Genomic DNA, 14,276 nt, shown 5'->3' on the forward strand with positions numbered 1-14,276 from the left:
AATTACTAATGTAATAAAATAATCACATTTAAATAATAAAACCTTATTGAAATAAAAGCTTAGTTAGGTGGGAACGTGTATATTATTATTGATCTGCACTTAATCTATCATGTAAACCTATTTATACAGTTCGTGCAACTTTATACACGTGAAAGTAAATTATTGTGTTGTTATCTCCCGGTATCTGGAGTGTTTTTTATCCAAAAGGTATATTTGTAAATTAAGTGTATATGTTCTAGAATGACAAGTGTTTTGTGTACGCACCTAACGTTAAATACAAGTGAATTTATTTTCCTGCAGAGGAAAATGAGCACTATCAGTGTCGGCCAAACGTTTTACTTCACGGTACACTTGTGAATGGCACGCCACACCAAATTAAAATGCATTTAAAAAGTACAAATGTACCTACTTCATTAACATGAATTTGCCGTCTTTCTGGAACATTCTCGTAGCATTGCTACAGATTAAATTGATTTTTATAAAGAATTATGTCAAAACGCGGTTCTAAATTAGATAAACAAACAGTAACTCCTCAGGTTACAGAACCGCTCTTATTTTTGGATTTCATTTCATTACATTACATTGGAAAATCAAATTCACAAATATACGACTATCCAAAAGGCAACAGACATTTAACAGCTGGTGTATTCAATCGGAGATATTGACTCCAAAACAGTATCCAAAATATTAACAACTTTAGCTCAGTAAATAAGGTTATGTGCACAGGGTCGTTCTTTAGAACTATTAAAAATTTTCTACTCCATTAATGGAGGACTGAACGCAGTTGGCGCTAACAAAAAATGTCCAAAGAAGCGAAGCTAACAGTCCATAATGGAGTGCTGGTACCTACCCTGATGTATGGAAGTAAGGCATGGAACTGGCAGAAAAGGGATGGAAGTAGACTGAATACTGTAGAAATGTGATCCCTGAGGCGTATGTGTAGTAAAACCATGTATTATCGTGTTAGAAACGTGGAGATCCGCAAAGAGTGCAAGGATGATGTAAGGGTAATGAGTAAGATCAAGAAAGGGACGTCGGAAATCGGGGACGTCCGAGGAAGACATGGCACGACCAAGTGAATCAGATACTTGAGTCGGGCCATGTCAAGAGTCAGAATAACAGAAGAATATGTATGAGACGATGTATGAATGTGAACGAAGCAAAAATGTGTGTCAAGACCGAGTTGTTTGGCGGTCCGTCCTCTCTGCTACTCGTGCGGAGAAACGGCGTGATGGTTAGTTGGTTAGTTAAAATTTTCTCTTTCCTCTCATTACCGTCGAATATTGCAAATGGATTGAAGACGCACTGGTACATTTGATAATGAAATGATGGAAAATACTAGGAAAAATATACAGAAATGCTATTAAAGGATTTCTAATATCCTCTGCACTTCAGGCAAAATTTTAAATTTGTTTGAGGAACTTCGACTACGAGCCGCGGATTAAGCCACAGCATGATCAACATGGCACGATTCACGAGCCGACGCGGGCGGCGCGGCGTGCCGCAAGGTTCGGCAATCATCCTCTGTTATTTGATAGTTAGTCGATAGAGTAGGCGGCCTGCTATTCTCTACACCCGGCCCTCGGCGACAAGGTGGGATGCTGCGAAGTTATTTTTTATAGATGCAGACGTAATTTTGCAGAGAAATCACAGAACATCGTAAGTTAACTATTCAATTACGTCTGGAACGAACGTCTTAAAAATGTCAACATTGACATTTAAATATAAAAGTTTTTATCATAATTTTCGGTGGATAATGGTTAGTTTATCAAGTCTGTTTACTCAACAGATAAACTTGTCGTTACCCATCATTAGCAAAAGTTGACTTCTTTAAAAAAAAGAAAAATACTTGAATTGGGTAAACGGAATCTCGATAGATATTGCCGCGATATTACGGTTGATGGCTAGCAACTTCTTAATACAAAAAATCATTTAACTCACAAAATCGTTCTAAACGAACTCTTTTGAATTTTATGTTTGAAACTGAGAAATGCGATACATAAAAATGTGTCAATATTGTTAGCTGACTGATAAAAAGTTTCAATATATTTTTTTCTTTTTTGAAGAAAGACAAACATTCCCATGTTTCAAATATTGTAATAACTTATAATATTTGAAAAGCTTGTGTTGTGATGGAGGACGGACGAGGATGGAAGACAACCGAGGAATTGAACAACTACGCCTGGGTGGGACCCAAACGCGATGTCAACTCAGACACCGACCGGTCGATTAAGCAGCTATGGATATGCTAGCGTTGATGGCTAAGTTTGTCGTAACGATCCTGCTTAGTTTTAAAGGTGCCATCTTCTTTTTCCTGGCCCTAGGTGACAAGCCGGGATGCTGAGAAGTTGTCCGGTGAAGATTAAAGATGCAGACGTAGTTTTGCCAAGAAAGACTAGAAAATCGTGAGCTAACCATTCCAGACGTTTTCCATTTAGCGAGCCGCGTGTGCACGTTTGATTGGCCAGCGAAACGATTGGTGTGGCACGACGCTAGCCAATCGTGTTTTTTCTATTAAAAACATACGTGCATTCGTATTACACACGTTTTCGTGAAAGCTTCGAAATACGTGTGCCACGGTGAGACTCCGTGGGCCGCTGTTTGACAAATCATTTTACGTATTGACGTCTCTACGATGAGTGTGCTCGATGCTGGCGGGACAAGTAAATTAAGTGCCAATTTTCAAAAAAATCAAAATATTCATTGTAAACCATGATCATACAACTAAACTTCAGGGGGTGATTACTCATGACAATTTCATTTTAATATTACTTAAAATGATATTCCTTGTGTTATCATTTTTCGTAGGTGTTGAAGTCTGTACAATGATTTTGCGGGATCGTGGCGGGAAAAGCGTTTTAAAAACCAACTTCCAAAAAATGTGTAATAATTCAATCAAAAAGTACATATTTCATGCTTATATCGCCTGAGGATTTTTTTTATTCCTTATTATGAATCTCTATTTCAAGCTGAATGCTGTATAAATGAGACGCCTGAGGCGTATGTGTGGTAAAACCATAAACATATGATTATGTGCGGAATGTAGAGATCCCTAAAGAATGCAAGGCGTAGTGAGTAAGATTAAGAAAGGGACGCTCAGATGGTTTGGGCATAAAGAGCAAATGAACAAAGAAAGGAGTGTAAGGAGAATATATGACGCAAAAGTGAATGGTAAAGTAAGTCGGGGACGAATCAAATTCTTGATCAGTCAGGAGTCAGAATAATTGAAGAGTATGTATGAGACGATATGTGAATGAGAATGAGAGAAGGAGTGTTTGCCAAGGCAGAGTTGTTTGGTGGTCCGTCTTGTCTCTCTACCCCTGTGGAGAAACGGCGTGTTAGTTAGTTGGTTAGTTTATTTAAGACGGCTCTCCGAAGTGGACGGAAAATATTATACACATATTATCTAAATTAATCATAAGTTATTTAGAGAAGATTAAAACTGGAAATCGTTTAATAACTTTGAGCTGCATACGAGTATTCGATGTGTTTACTATTTACGGCTGATGAAATTAGATCTTCCATAGAATCTTTCTTAGATATTGTAAAACTACTGCAAGATTTCGGTCGCTAGTGGTTATGTATATATCTGACTTATAGCTGTATTGTAAGCATCCCATGTGACTGAGCATTTCTCGTATGCTGGTACGAGTGACTGCCTTCGATTATCCCACGGGGCCGTATCAATCAAGGATCGTGCCCCGACTCGGAACGTCGATCAGATATTTATGGAGATTCGATGTACATAGCCGTACCCTACCCAATAGGTACCCACCTACATATCTGTCTACCTTCTCACTGTATCCGACTGTTTCTATGGAACACATGGGGACCGATTCATGGAATCTTTCCGACTCGCTTGGAATTGGAATGATTCGAAGAATGAGATGGAATCACATCCAATGGCCGTAAACATCACGAGTGTGTAGTTGGTCTCTCGTGACAGCTGACAGGTAGGCTAAAGTTGAGGATAAACACTGGAGAGATAAACTGAGAGAATTGTGTTTTAGGCGTACCTGATTTAAGTCCAAATTTATCTTACTTCAGTCTTTATCTTATTTCATTGCCACGTCTGAGACCTAAAAGTCATTGGCGACTCTGTTTTTCTTTCATATCGGTATAGATCACACTTCTACTGATTTTCTGTTCAGTGAGGATAATTATAGATATACGAAGTAGGTGGATAAAAGCCCCGTAACTGCCATTCTACAAATAATTCAACACCAACACTAAACAAGTCTTTAATTGTCACCAGCGCAAAACACGATCACTAAATCAAATACACTTATCGTCATCTACTCACTCGACACAATTATTTTTAATGAACTCCTTATAATCATCGGATATACCCAATACAACGCATTACCTAGTAACCTAAAACTTCCAGTGACAAACTAAAAAACATTGGCAAAAGCTCTTGAAGGATATTATCACAGCAACTTTATTAACCAGTGACACAATCTTTCTTGGAACTCTCTAACTTCTGTATATCTTTCCAAATGTATTTATGAAATATTTTTCAATTTGGCTGTGGTAAGTCTGTCTGTTAGTCTGTTTTAAAATCAATGCACACTCCTCATTGAATTCCCTTTTAAATTCGAATTCTTATGTAAAAATATTATCAATAAATAATTAAAATAAAAAAACAACAAACTTAAAGAAATTTAAACAAAATTTCAAACATGCAATTAAAATAATTTCTGTTAAAAAAATATTATCTTATAAGTAGGTACTTTATCGCTTGTCTGAATTTATAACACATCAGTTCCATTTTTTTAAATAAACTAAGCTACTTTGAATAATAGCAATCCAATACAATTTTATATTTATTTATGCATTTTCGACACACTTTATTCATGCAAAAATGTGTACGGTTTCCATTTTCGTAGACAGCAACTTTGTCACCGGCTGTAAACATGTCATTTCACATCCTTAATAGCATCGATCAAACCATAAAAAAACTGCTTTTTTATCTCTGGCTTAGTATGAACTTGGTATGAATTTTAAATTCCGCGCGACGTTAATCTAGAACAGGGGTGACAAACTACCGCGAATTAATAATGATTATAGAATAAAGAACAACACAAGAAATGACTTGTGGGCATGTTTCGTGATTCAAATGAAAGCCCAATTTGGGCCTATATTTCCATGCAAAACTGTTTTCCCCATGTTCAAGAAATTTAAACGGGATGGTTATGTACAATTGCAGGCAAGTGTGAGAGATACACACAGCATCCTAAATGGTCTAGAACCAAGACATTAAGTCAGTGAAATTTTTATAATTTCTTTTAATATTTGTATTTTTTTATGTGAAACCGCACAAGAGTTCCAACTGCTCCCAACCGTCTGGAGCAAGTCAGACTGTCGTATCCCCTACTGTGGTATGTTGTGAGGCTGTAGGTAGTGGGAGGGGAAGGAGTTGGGGAGAGGAAGGTGAGGTAGTACCTGGCTATTCAGATCTGGTCACCAGCATCGTTTTTCAAACTTGTGTTCTTCTTTATTATATGTAAAATATAATGAATTCTTGCTCTTTCCGTTCTTCTTTTTTATGTTTGCAAATTTTCATTTTGAATCAATAAGTAATCGTGAAAACCGCAGAGGTATCTGAAACGTTAACTAAATGAGGAGGAACAGGTTTTTTTTGCACGAAAAATCAAGGGGCCCACTCTGTATCTCCGTCATCATCAGGGTAGATTACATCTGCCTTAGTGGTGGTCTCTGCAATACTCTTCTGAAAGGTTGGCTGAAGAAGGAAGAAGCGATATGATTGGACCCTGCCTTAAATGCCTTGGTTCGATTATATCAAACCAGTGGTCCAAGCAAGAGGACAGTTGTTCAAATTAGGTTACCCATTTTTTTTTGGTTTTTACACTTTTGTCGTGTAATGATAATTCTAAAATTATTTGACCTACCATTTTATTATATAACAACATGATATAATTATATAAATGTATAATTAAATTTGATTTTATTAAAAAACTAAAGTACTTGCAGAATTTTAGTTTTTTATTATTGTGATAGCGTTCAAGGCCATTTTCGAACTATGGTTTAGGACAGGTTAAGACAACTTATTTATATGATTCTATTGAACTTATTTTAATTTTCATGATGTCTTAAATAATTTATTACCGGCTAAATCGATTTATCGGGAAGATAATTGTGACAATAGATTTTCTATTCTGTGGGGTGAAATCTGTTTTCCCCACATTAAGTGGTATTTTTTTCTAAATTGTTTAATAATGACGTGACTGCCATTACCTTATTTAAATACGATTTTTTTAGGTCTTGTGAACATACTGAGAAATGGGGAAAAAGTTATTTTCCTTACTTTATTAATTAATGGTAAATTAGGATCATTCATTCGTCTATTGATTTCCAATCGTTCAAGTAAATTTTATCTAAGGCCCTTTCTTTCTATAAGTGAGGGCTTAGGTTCATTGTTGTCAAGCGGAAAGTGATTATTCTTATAATATGAATTAATTTTACTATATGAATTAATTTTATTATATGAATTAATTTTATTATTTTAATAAAATTAATTCATATAATTTATTAATAAACCATGGTTTTAATTTATCAAATACTCTTATTCTATGTAGGTACCGAGGCTAAGTCCAAACATCAGAAGCTTCCCCAATAATATTGACACACATTATGACATAGGTTCGCCATCGCTTTTCTAGAACATACATAGATTGTCGATCATGTTATCAAATAACGCATTACTGACTTTATATAAAAGTGTATACGTAGCAGCAGCGGTGACCTCACCTGGGTCGTGCCGGCACTCGGATAATAATAACAATTGAACCATGCTTAAGTCATGGAGTAATGATGATTGATTGTCGATTAACTATATTTATCTACTTGAAATTTTATTTAAGATTAAATAAATCACACCTACTCGTTCATTGCAAACACTATGTATCTATTTGCGTCATGGAAAATTGAAGGAAGTGCTAACAAAAATTGTTACAAGTAGTTTGTTCTTACATTGTTTGTCTTTTAAAAAACATTTACGATTCAAGGTAGTGTACTAGGCCCACTTTTATTTATTATATACATTATACATCAACACACTGTGCATCATGATATTGGAGGTAAGATATTATCATTTGCAGATGATACAGTTTTAATATTTGAAGATGAAGCATGGTAATCAGTAACTGATAAAACTAATAATGGCCTAATAAAATTAAAGCATTGACTAGACACAAACCTCCTCACACTTAATACAAAACACAACACATAACATTTTTATACGAAAACACAATGCTTGCAATAACTGTCCTAAACCAATCAACCTCTCGTGTTCACTCAATCTAAACACTCTTGAAATCTCACCTAATATCCATTTCACATGTTCCACCCTAAAATCATCAAAGGAAGTGTAACAAATATTTGGGAATAATCATCAATGGTCAACTACGCTGGGAGGCCCATAAACGATGCAATAAAAAGACTCCATAAGCTCTGCCATATATTCTGCTCTCTTAGGCCCAACTTAGACTTGGACACTGTAAGAAGCGTCTATTTTTCCCTTTTCTAATTTGTAGCAACATATGGTGTTGTGGGATGGGGTGGTTGTGCTGAATCTATTATCAATCCAGTTATTACGGTACAAAAACTAATTTGAAGAATTACATTTAAATGCCAACCAACCCTCCCCTCAAACGAACTATTTGCTAAAATTAGGGTCTTGGATATTCGAGAGTTATTTACCAGGACAAGTTTATGGAAATATGCAAGCTACATGTACCACAATACGCTATTATGGAAAAATATCCTGCCGGTATCTCCACGACATCAATTATTACACACCGCTTTTCATCAAACTTGGGATGCGGGTCCCTGCAACTTGAACCACATTCCGTCAAAGACAATTCTGGTTCATCGCTCCTAAAATATACAATGCATTGAACACCGATATAAGGTCAAATAATTCTATTTCCCTTTTTACTTTCCGCCTTCGACATTGGCTATAAAAGGGGACAAGTATTCTTTAAAGAAAAAATGTCACAATGTGACCGTAAATAGGTATATTTCTAGATAAGTACGTACCAAGATTAATTTGTATAATTTTGAATGTATTTTAATCTTACTTTTAATATTTTTTCTACTTTCTTTAAAATATCCTTTTATTATTATTATTTTTTTTTTGTAAAAAAAAGATACACGAATTACATAATATAACAATTACATAGTATAATTACACAATATAGTACAGTTATTAATTACATAATATTAGTATTTGATGTACCCCCATAAATAAGCAGGGCTTGTGTGTATGGGGGGTGTTGTTATATTGGTTTATATTTGGTACGATTCAGTTCAACTGTTCGGAATACTTTTTAAGGTGGCTTTTGAATTCGTTTATATTTGCATTCATGTTTCTAATTTTTTCTGGTAATGAGTTAAAAAATTTAACTCCGAGATATTCATGGTTGAACTGTCCTATTGTTTTTTTACATTTAGGAGTAGGAAGTATTTGTATGAGTATGAAGTAAGATTTCTGTTATTTTTAAAGGGTGCAATTTTATTTTGAATATATATAATTATTTCTAATATGATTTCTATAATAAATGTATTTTTTTAATTTTCATTTTTATTTTTAATATGGTTTCTATGATAAATATATTTTTTAATTTTTATTTCTAATATGGTTTCTATAATAAGTGTATTTTTTAATTTTTATTTTTATTTCTAATATGGTTTCTATAATAAATGTATTTTTTAATTTTTTGTATTACCATAACATGTCCTTTTTCCTTATGTTTTATTATTTGTTCTTCAAAATATTATTTTGTTGTTCTTACATAAATAATAATAAGATTACCTACCTTAATACCGTCATGGTAGTTAAGAAAATCACCGAAAATATATTTTTTTTTGTAAAATTCATGATAAAAAAAAATTAAAAATCTATTTGAATTAAATTTTGTTTTCATGATAAATTAACCCACTTCCCGACATCCAATCGAGCTGAAACTCGGAAAATAGACTCGTTGTTGATGAAAATGCATATATTTTTGGTGGCAATCATTGAAGATAATATATTAGACGAAAAGAGTGAAACATAAAAATCAGAAAAAAGATTCGGTAGTCCAAGGTTCTGAGGTCATGGGTTCAATTCTTAGATGAAAACGATTTTTTTTCTGATTTTTCTGTTTCACATTTTTTGTTTGAGAGTAATTGTTAATCTTTAATGATTAACAAATACAATTATTACGCTCTATTATCACTTCTACTTAAATACATGTAGGTATACATATATATTCGAGTATATTATCGTATCCAAATATTTGCGCTATTCTCTGTCATCATAAACATAAATCAATAATTTGCTTGTATTATTTATTTTCATTGCGTATATAACCTTTTGAAAATAATTTGAAATGCACCATGTCATAAACATATGCAATGTTGTCGATACCTATGTGATATGAATCGGGAAAAAACTACGAAAGTAGATTAGTTGGTTTTAAAGGTCAATAAAGAAATAAATATTCAAAATAGAGAAACAGTCTGAAAACAAATTATCTTTTGACTCTCAGTATCGCCCTGGTAAAAGAGACAGGACCATACTTCGTCACCTTTCTCTTCCACACCCCCCCCCTCCCTCACAACATAGGTACGTAAATTGGTGTTTTTTTCTTTCTTTTTGCAACCTTCGAGTTGTTATGAAAGCTTTGAGAAGATATCTATAAGATAATGAGATTGTAAATCCTTATGCAGTTACAAGCTCAAACGAGTTCTAACTGAACAACTTAATCCTATTAAATTATAAGAAGAAATTCATATTTCTTTTTTTTTTAATAAAACGCTCTTTTGATAGAAGTAATCAGATGCCGGTGACCGCTGTGGGATTTGAAGTCAACTCACTTGACTGCCAGTCATACACTCATACACTACCAATGCGAATGTATGGCTAGTGATACGCTGAAATAGGCCAAACCAAGAAAATATAGAGCCCTTATAGCATGGTCTGTCACAAGCTTAAATTAACTTATGTTAGTAGATTACGTATAATGTCTAAGTAAACACTATTTACTCATTTTGGAATAGGTTTACGATGTAATCCCGTTGGTTTAATATTTTAGTGAGGAAAATATTGACTGTAAGTGTGTTACGTATTTATTTATAATTATTTATTTAGTTATAAATACAAAATGTTTTTAAAATTATTTTCCACACGTTGATAAGATAACGGTGCTATTGGCGGTTATAAACAAACACTTATAGATTATAAAACCTATAAGATGTAAAGATATCTAATCTTATGTATATGCAAGAAGTCATTTAATAATTATTGGTATTTAACCGATTTTGCCCGAGTACGTAATGGGAGAAATGATTATTTTTTGTGTATAATTTAATTTGCTCAAAGGGTAAACACTAATGGAAAACTAATATAAACAAAATATAATAAGTAAAATTATATATTATACACGTTATTCAAGTATTATCCAAAAATACATACACTCACATATAAATGTGCGTTTTCATGTTTCAATATATGTCTGTGAAAAAAAAAAACTTTCTACTATAACACATAAATACCTGTCACACTTAATCACAAATAAGTTAACACCTCAGCACAGGTTTTCCTAGTGAGGTGTTCACGTTACATACAATATCACCCAAACACAGTTTTACCTATATCAACCTATGTTCTGTACTTTTTTCTCTGTACTACAATATAAACCGCTGTAATCATTTGTTAAATGTGTATTCAAGAATAGACATAAATAAAAATAAATTTATTTAGCTATGATTTTTTTCATATAATTCATTTCATACCATAGACATATGAATATTAGTAAACCTGCCCTAAGTGATTAAAAGCGTATTATTCCCCACTCCCCATACCGGTTCCATTGGAGCCGGCTGGGCTCGCGTATGGCTTCCCGTGAATCTTGAGAATGTGACGTCATCATTCTTGTTCGAACTAGCGTCGAGCTATGGTCGAGGCATTTTATGAAATAACACGGCGAAATAATGGCTTGTGATATGAAAACTTGTAAAAATAGATGTGAAAAAGAGAATAAACCCAATTGTCGTATTACATTCCATATATAAGCATTATTTTACTTTATTTTAAGCATATTCACATCGTATAATATGAATCAGTTGTTACTATCACATCGAGAAACGTCTGGACGCGAAACACAAAGCTGGTTGGTTGCTGGGAAGTAAATTATGAACATTTATAAAAGTGTCTTAACTAAATACTTAAACGAAATATTCGACTCTGAAAATATAACCGAATTTTTTTGCCGAATTTGGACTTCGCAAATTTGTTCATAACGTGGCGAGTAATTTGCGCTCCCATGTAAAAAATGTCTATTCATTCAATAGCAGATTTTACTTTTAAGAAATAAATGGTGATACTATAATGCGAGATGCCTATATACTGTCAGATTGATTTATTGACGAATCACAGTCAGCCTTACCCCCTTCGTTCTTCAACAGTTGATTTTACCCCTCACCTTTAATTTCTAGTCTATATATTCATATGTCTGTGTTTCATACAAACTAGAGGCCATAACATTATAAATGGAACGTTCGTACTGTACTGTGAAGGAAATTGTTTAATATTTTTTACATTCATGAACATTTGTGAAAAAGTCAATAGATGTCAGACATTAAAATAAAAATTGATATATTTATCAAAAACCCTGTCTAGATTACTTTTAGTTCGGAAAGAATCTTGCAATCATACATAAAACTAGCTGTCAATAAAAAAATATGAGTTAAGAGAATGAAGATAATGTTGGTAGTTCTTTGTTGAAGTATGATACAATTAAATATGACGTAATATATAATATATATATAAATAGGGGATAGAGTGGAATTAGCTCTTGTTCTATTATTCCTGGGTACAATTCCTAAATGTGACCGAAACTTTTTCTGATTTTTCCGTTTTAAATTTTCGTTTGAGAGTCACTTATACTGTCTTCAATGATTACAAAAAATTAGAAATTATTTTTATTTTATGTAACCTATATTTTATTTAAATATTATGTTCGTGTTATGTAATAAACTTTAGAAGCCCGTGGATTCCTCCGGGGTCGAGGTGTAGGCTCTCGACTAGCAATCAGGAGGTCGCGGGTTCAAATCTCGGCGTGCGCAAGTGATTTCTTTTAAATAATTTGTGTTATTTCACAATATTTGCGGTATGTTTCAGAATGGAATATACTCTCCGTATCGCCCTGGTATAAGGCAACCATTGAGAATTAAAACATTGCTTGAATTAACTTTCGCCGAGTTTGGTGACCAGATCTGAATAGCCAGGTATTTCCCCATCCCTTTCCCCTCCCCAATACTTTAAAGCTCACAACATACCCAATAGGGGATGCCATAGACTCACTGGGTCCAGACGGTTGGAAGCAGTTGGACTATTGTGCTGTATTCATATAAAAAAAAAACAATAATAAAAAAGCTAACTTAAACCCAAAAATAAAAAAAATTCTTTCCGTTTTTTTTTATGTTCCTTGCAGATTGACTTACAGAAAAACAAAATAATTATTAGGTAGGTACTAACGAAGCACGTTGTTTTCATGTTTTGTTTATGGGGTCTTAAATTATTTTCATGTTGTTTTTATAAATTTAATTGGTATAAAAACCATCCAGAAAATGGTTAAATAAATTTTACATGCCTTTGGAAAAACAAAAAAAAAAGTCCGTATAAAGTGCTTACCGAAAAGAAAGCATTGTGAAGTTTTTTTACTTGATGAATAATGAAGAACTTGCTAAAACCCGACAACTGAAATAAAAACTTTATTTATAATGTGAAGCCAAACGGGAATTTTTACGCATAGTCTTAGGTTTTTCAAATATTAAATAAAATAAAAATATATTTCAATAGAAAAGTTTCTCGCCGAAACTTGTACAATGTGTTTTGCATACGAGGAATAAAAACCGTACAATTGACTAGTTCGAAGAAAAACATGAAAATCATTTTAAATATTGTTATGCCCGATATAACTACTTTTACCATAAATATCAAACATCTCAATATTAAAACTTTTTGTTTTGATTTATTTATGCGTAAAATTTTCTGTGTGAGGTGAGTCTTTAAAACTGATTTTAACAAGATACATGTACATGCTCCTTCAGCCTTCAGATCACAAACGTTTTAATTAATATTTAATTATTGAAGACAATATTCCTAAACGATAATCTGAAACCGAAAAATCAGAAGATACGGTCACATCTAGGACTCGAACCCAGGACCCTTATATTGCCGGGGCATTTTAATTAATACTGGGGTGTAAAAAAGCTGAGTCTACACTACGTCAAGCTTTAGGTACACATGTTATTAGCTTTGCAGTCGGAGACGTAGCCACTCTAGATAAAGTGTAATATAGATCTCTGGATTATAAAAGATTACTAAATAACTAGTTTTATTACTTAACGTAACACCTTCAAAGCTAGTAATAGAGCAAAAATATAATACACCAACTAGTATATCAAATTTAACACAACACGTTATAATATTTTTTCGATTAATATTAGTCTCACACAAGTTCTATACTCTCATAATATACGGGATGTTAAGAGACTTACCTAACCAGTGATTTTTGACGTTATTTGGAGTAAAAAGTGTTAGTAAAATTATGAAACTGGATTAAAAAAAAAAATTTAAAAATTCTCACCATATTACCCATTCAGCGATTAAGCCCTTTGGGATGTCAAAGATCGAATAAACAAGACATCGCAGTTTGTTTCCCGTGTGCATTTGATAACACATGTCATATTAAAAGCCTCCCCCAGACAAGTGCACAGGACCGTCTTAGACCGTAGATTGTGGACCCTAATTTGGGGGGAATTTAAAATCATATCTCTCTCATAATATACGTGGGCTTAGTAAATTCTAAGGCGCTGATAATATCTAACAGTCCTAACACATCGCCCTTTGGGATATTTTTCATTAAAACGGAGCTTCATAAAAAAACAAATGAACCTTTTATTATTGATTATAGTGATCACCTACCTAGGCGTCTACTAGTCTCGACAAGGGTCACCAAAACTTTACTTGCGCCAGGCGCCTCTGGCTCAGGGCCGGCTCCGTATGAAAGTATAGCGCTCGTGTGAGATTATCTTTAAAACTGTTTTTTTGTTAACCTACCGGGGATTATAAGTTATAAGTGAACAAAACTAAGTTATGTATTTGGTAACCATCTTTTAAAAAGTGTGAAGAAATCCAATTTGAAAGTATTTACATTAATATATTTTTTAAATACATGGCGTCTTCTATTCGGTTCCATGATAAC

This window comes from Hesperophylax consimilis, chromosome 16, assembly GCF_061612785.1.
Source record: "Hesperophylax consimilis isolate HC1 chromosome 16, BYU_Hcon_1.0, whole genome shotgun sequence".
Taxonomy (NCBI): Eukaryota; Metazoa; Arthropoda; class Insecta; order Trichoptera; family Limnephilidae; genus Hesperophylax; species Hesperophylax consimilis.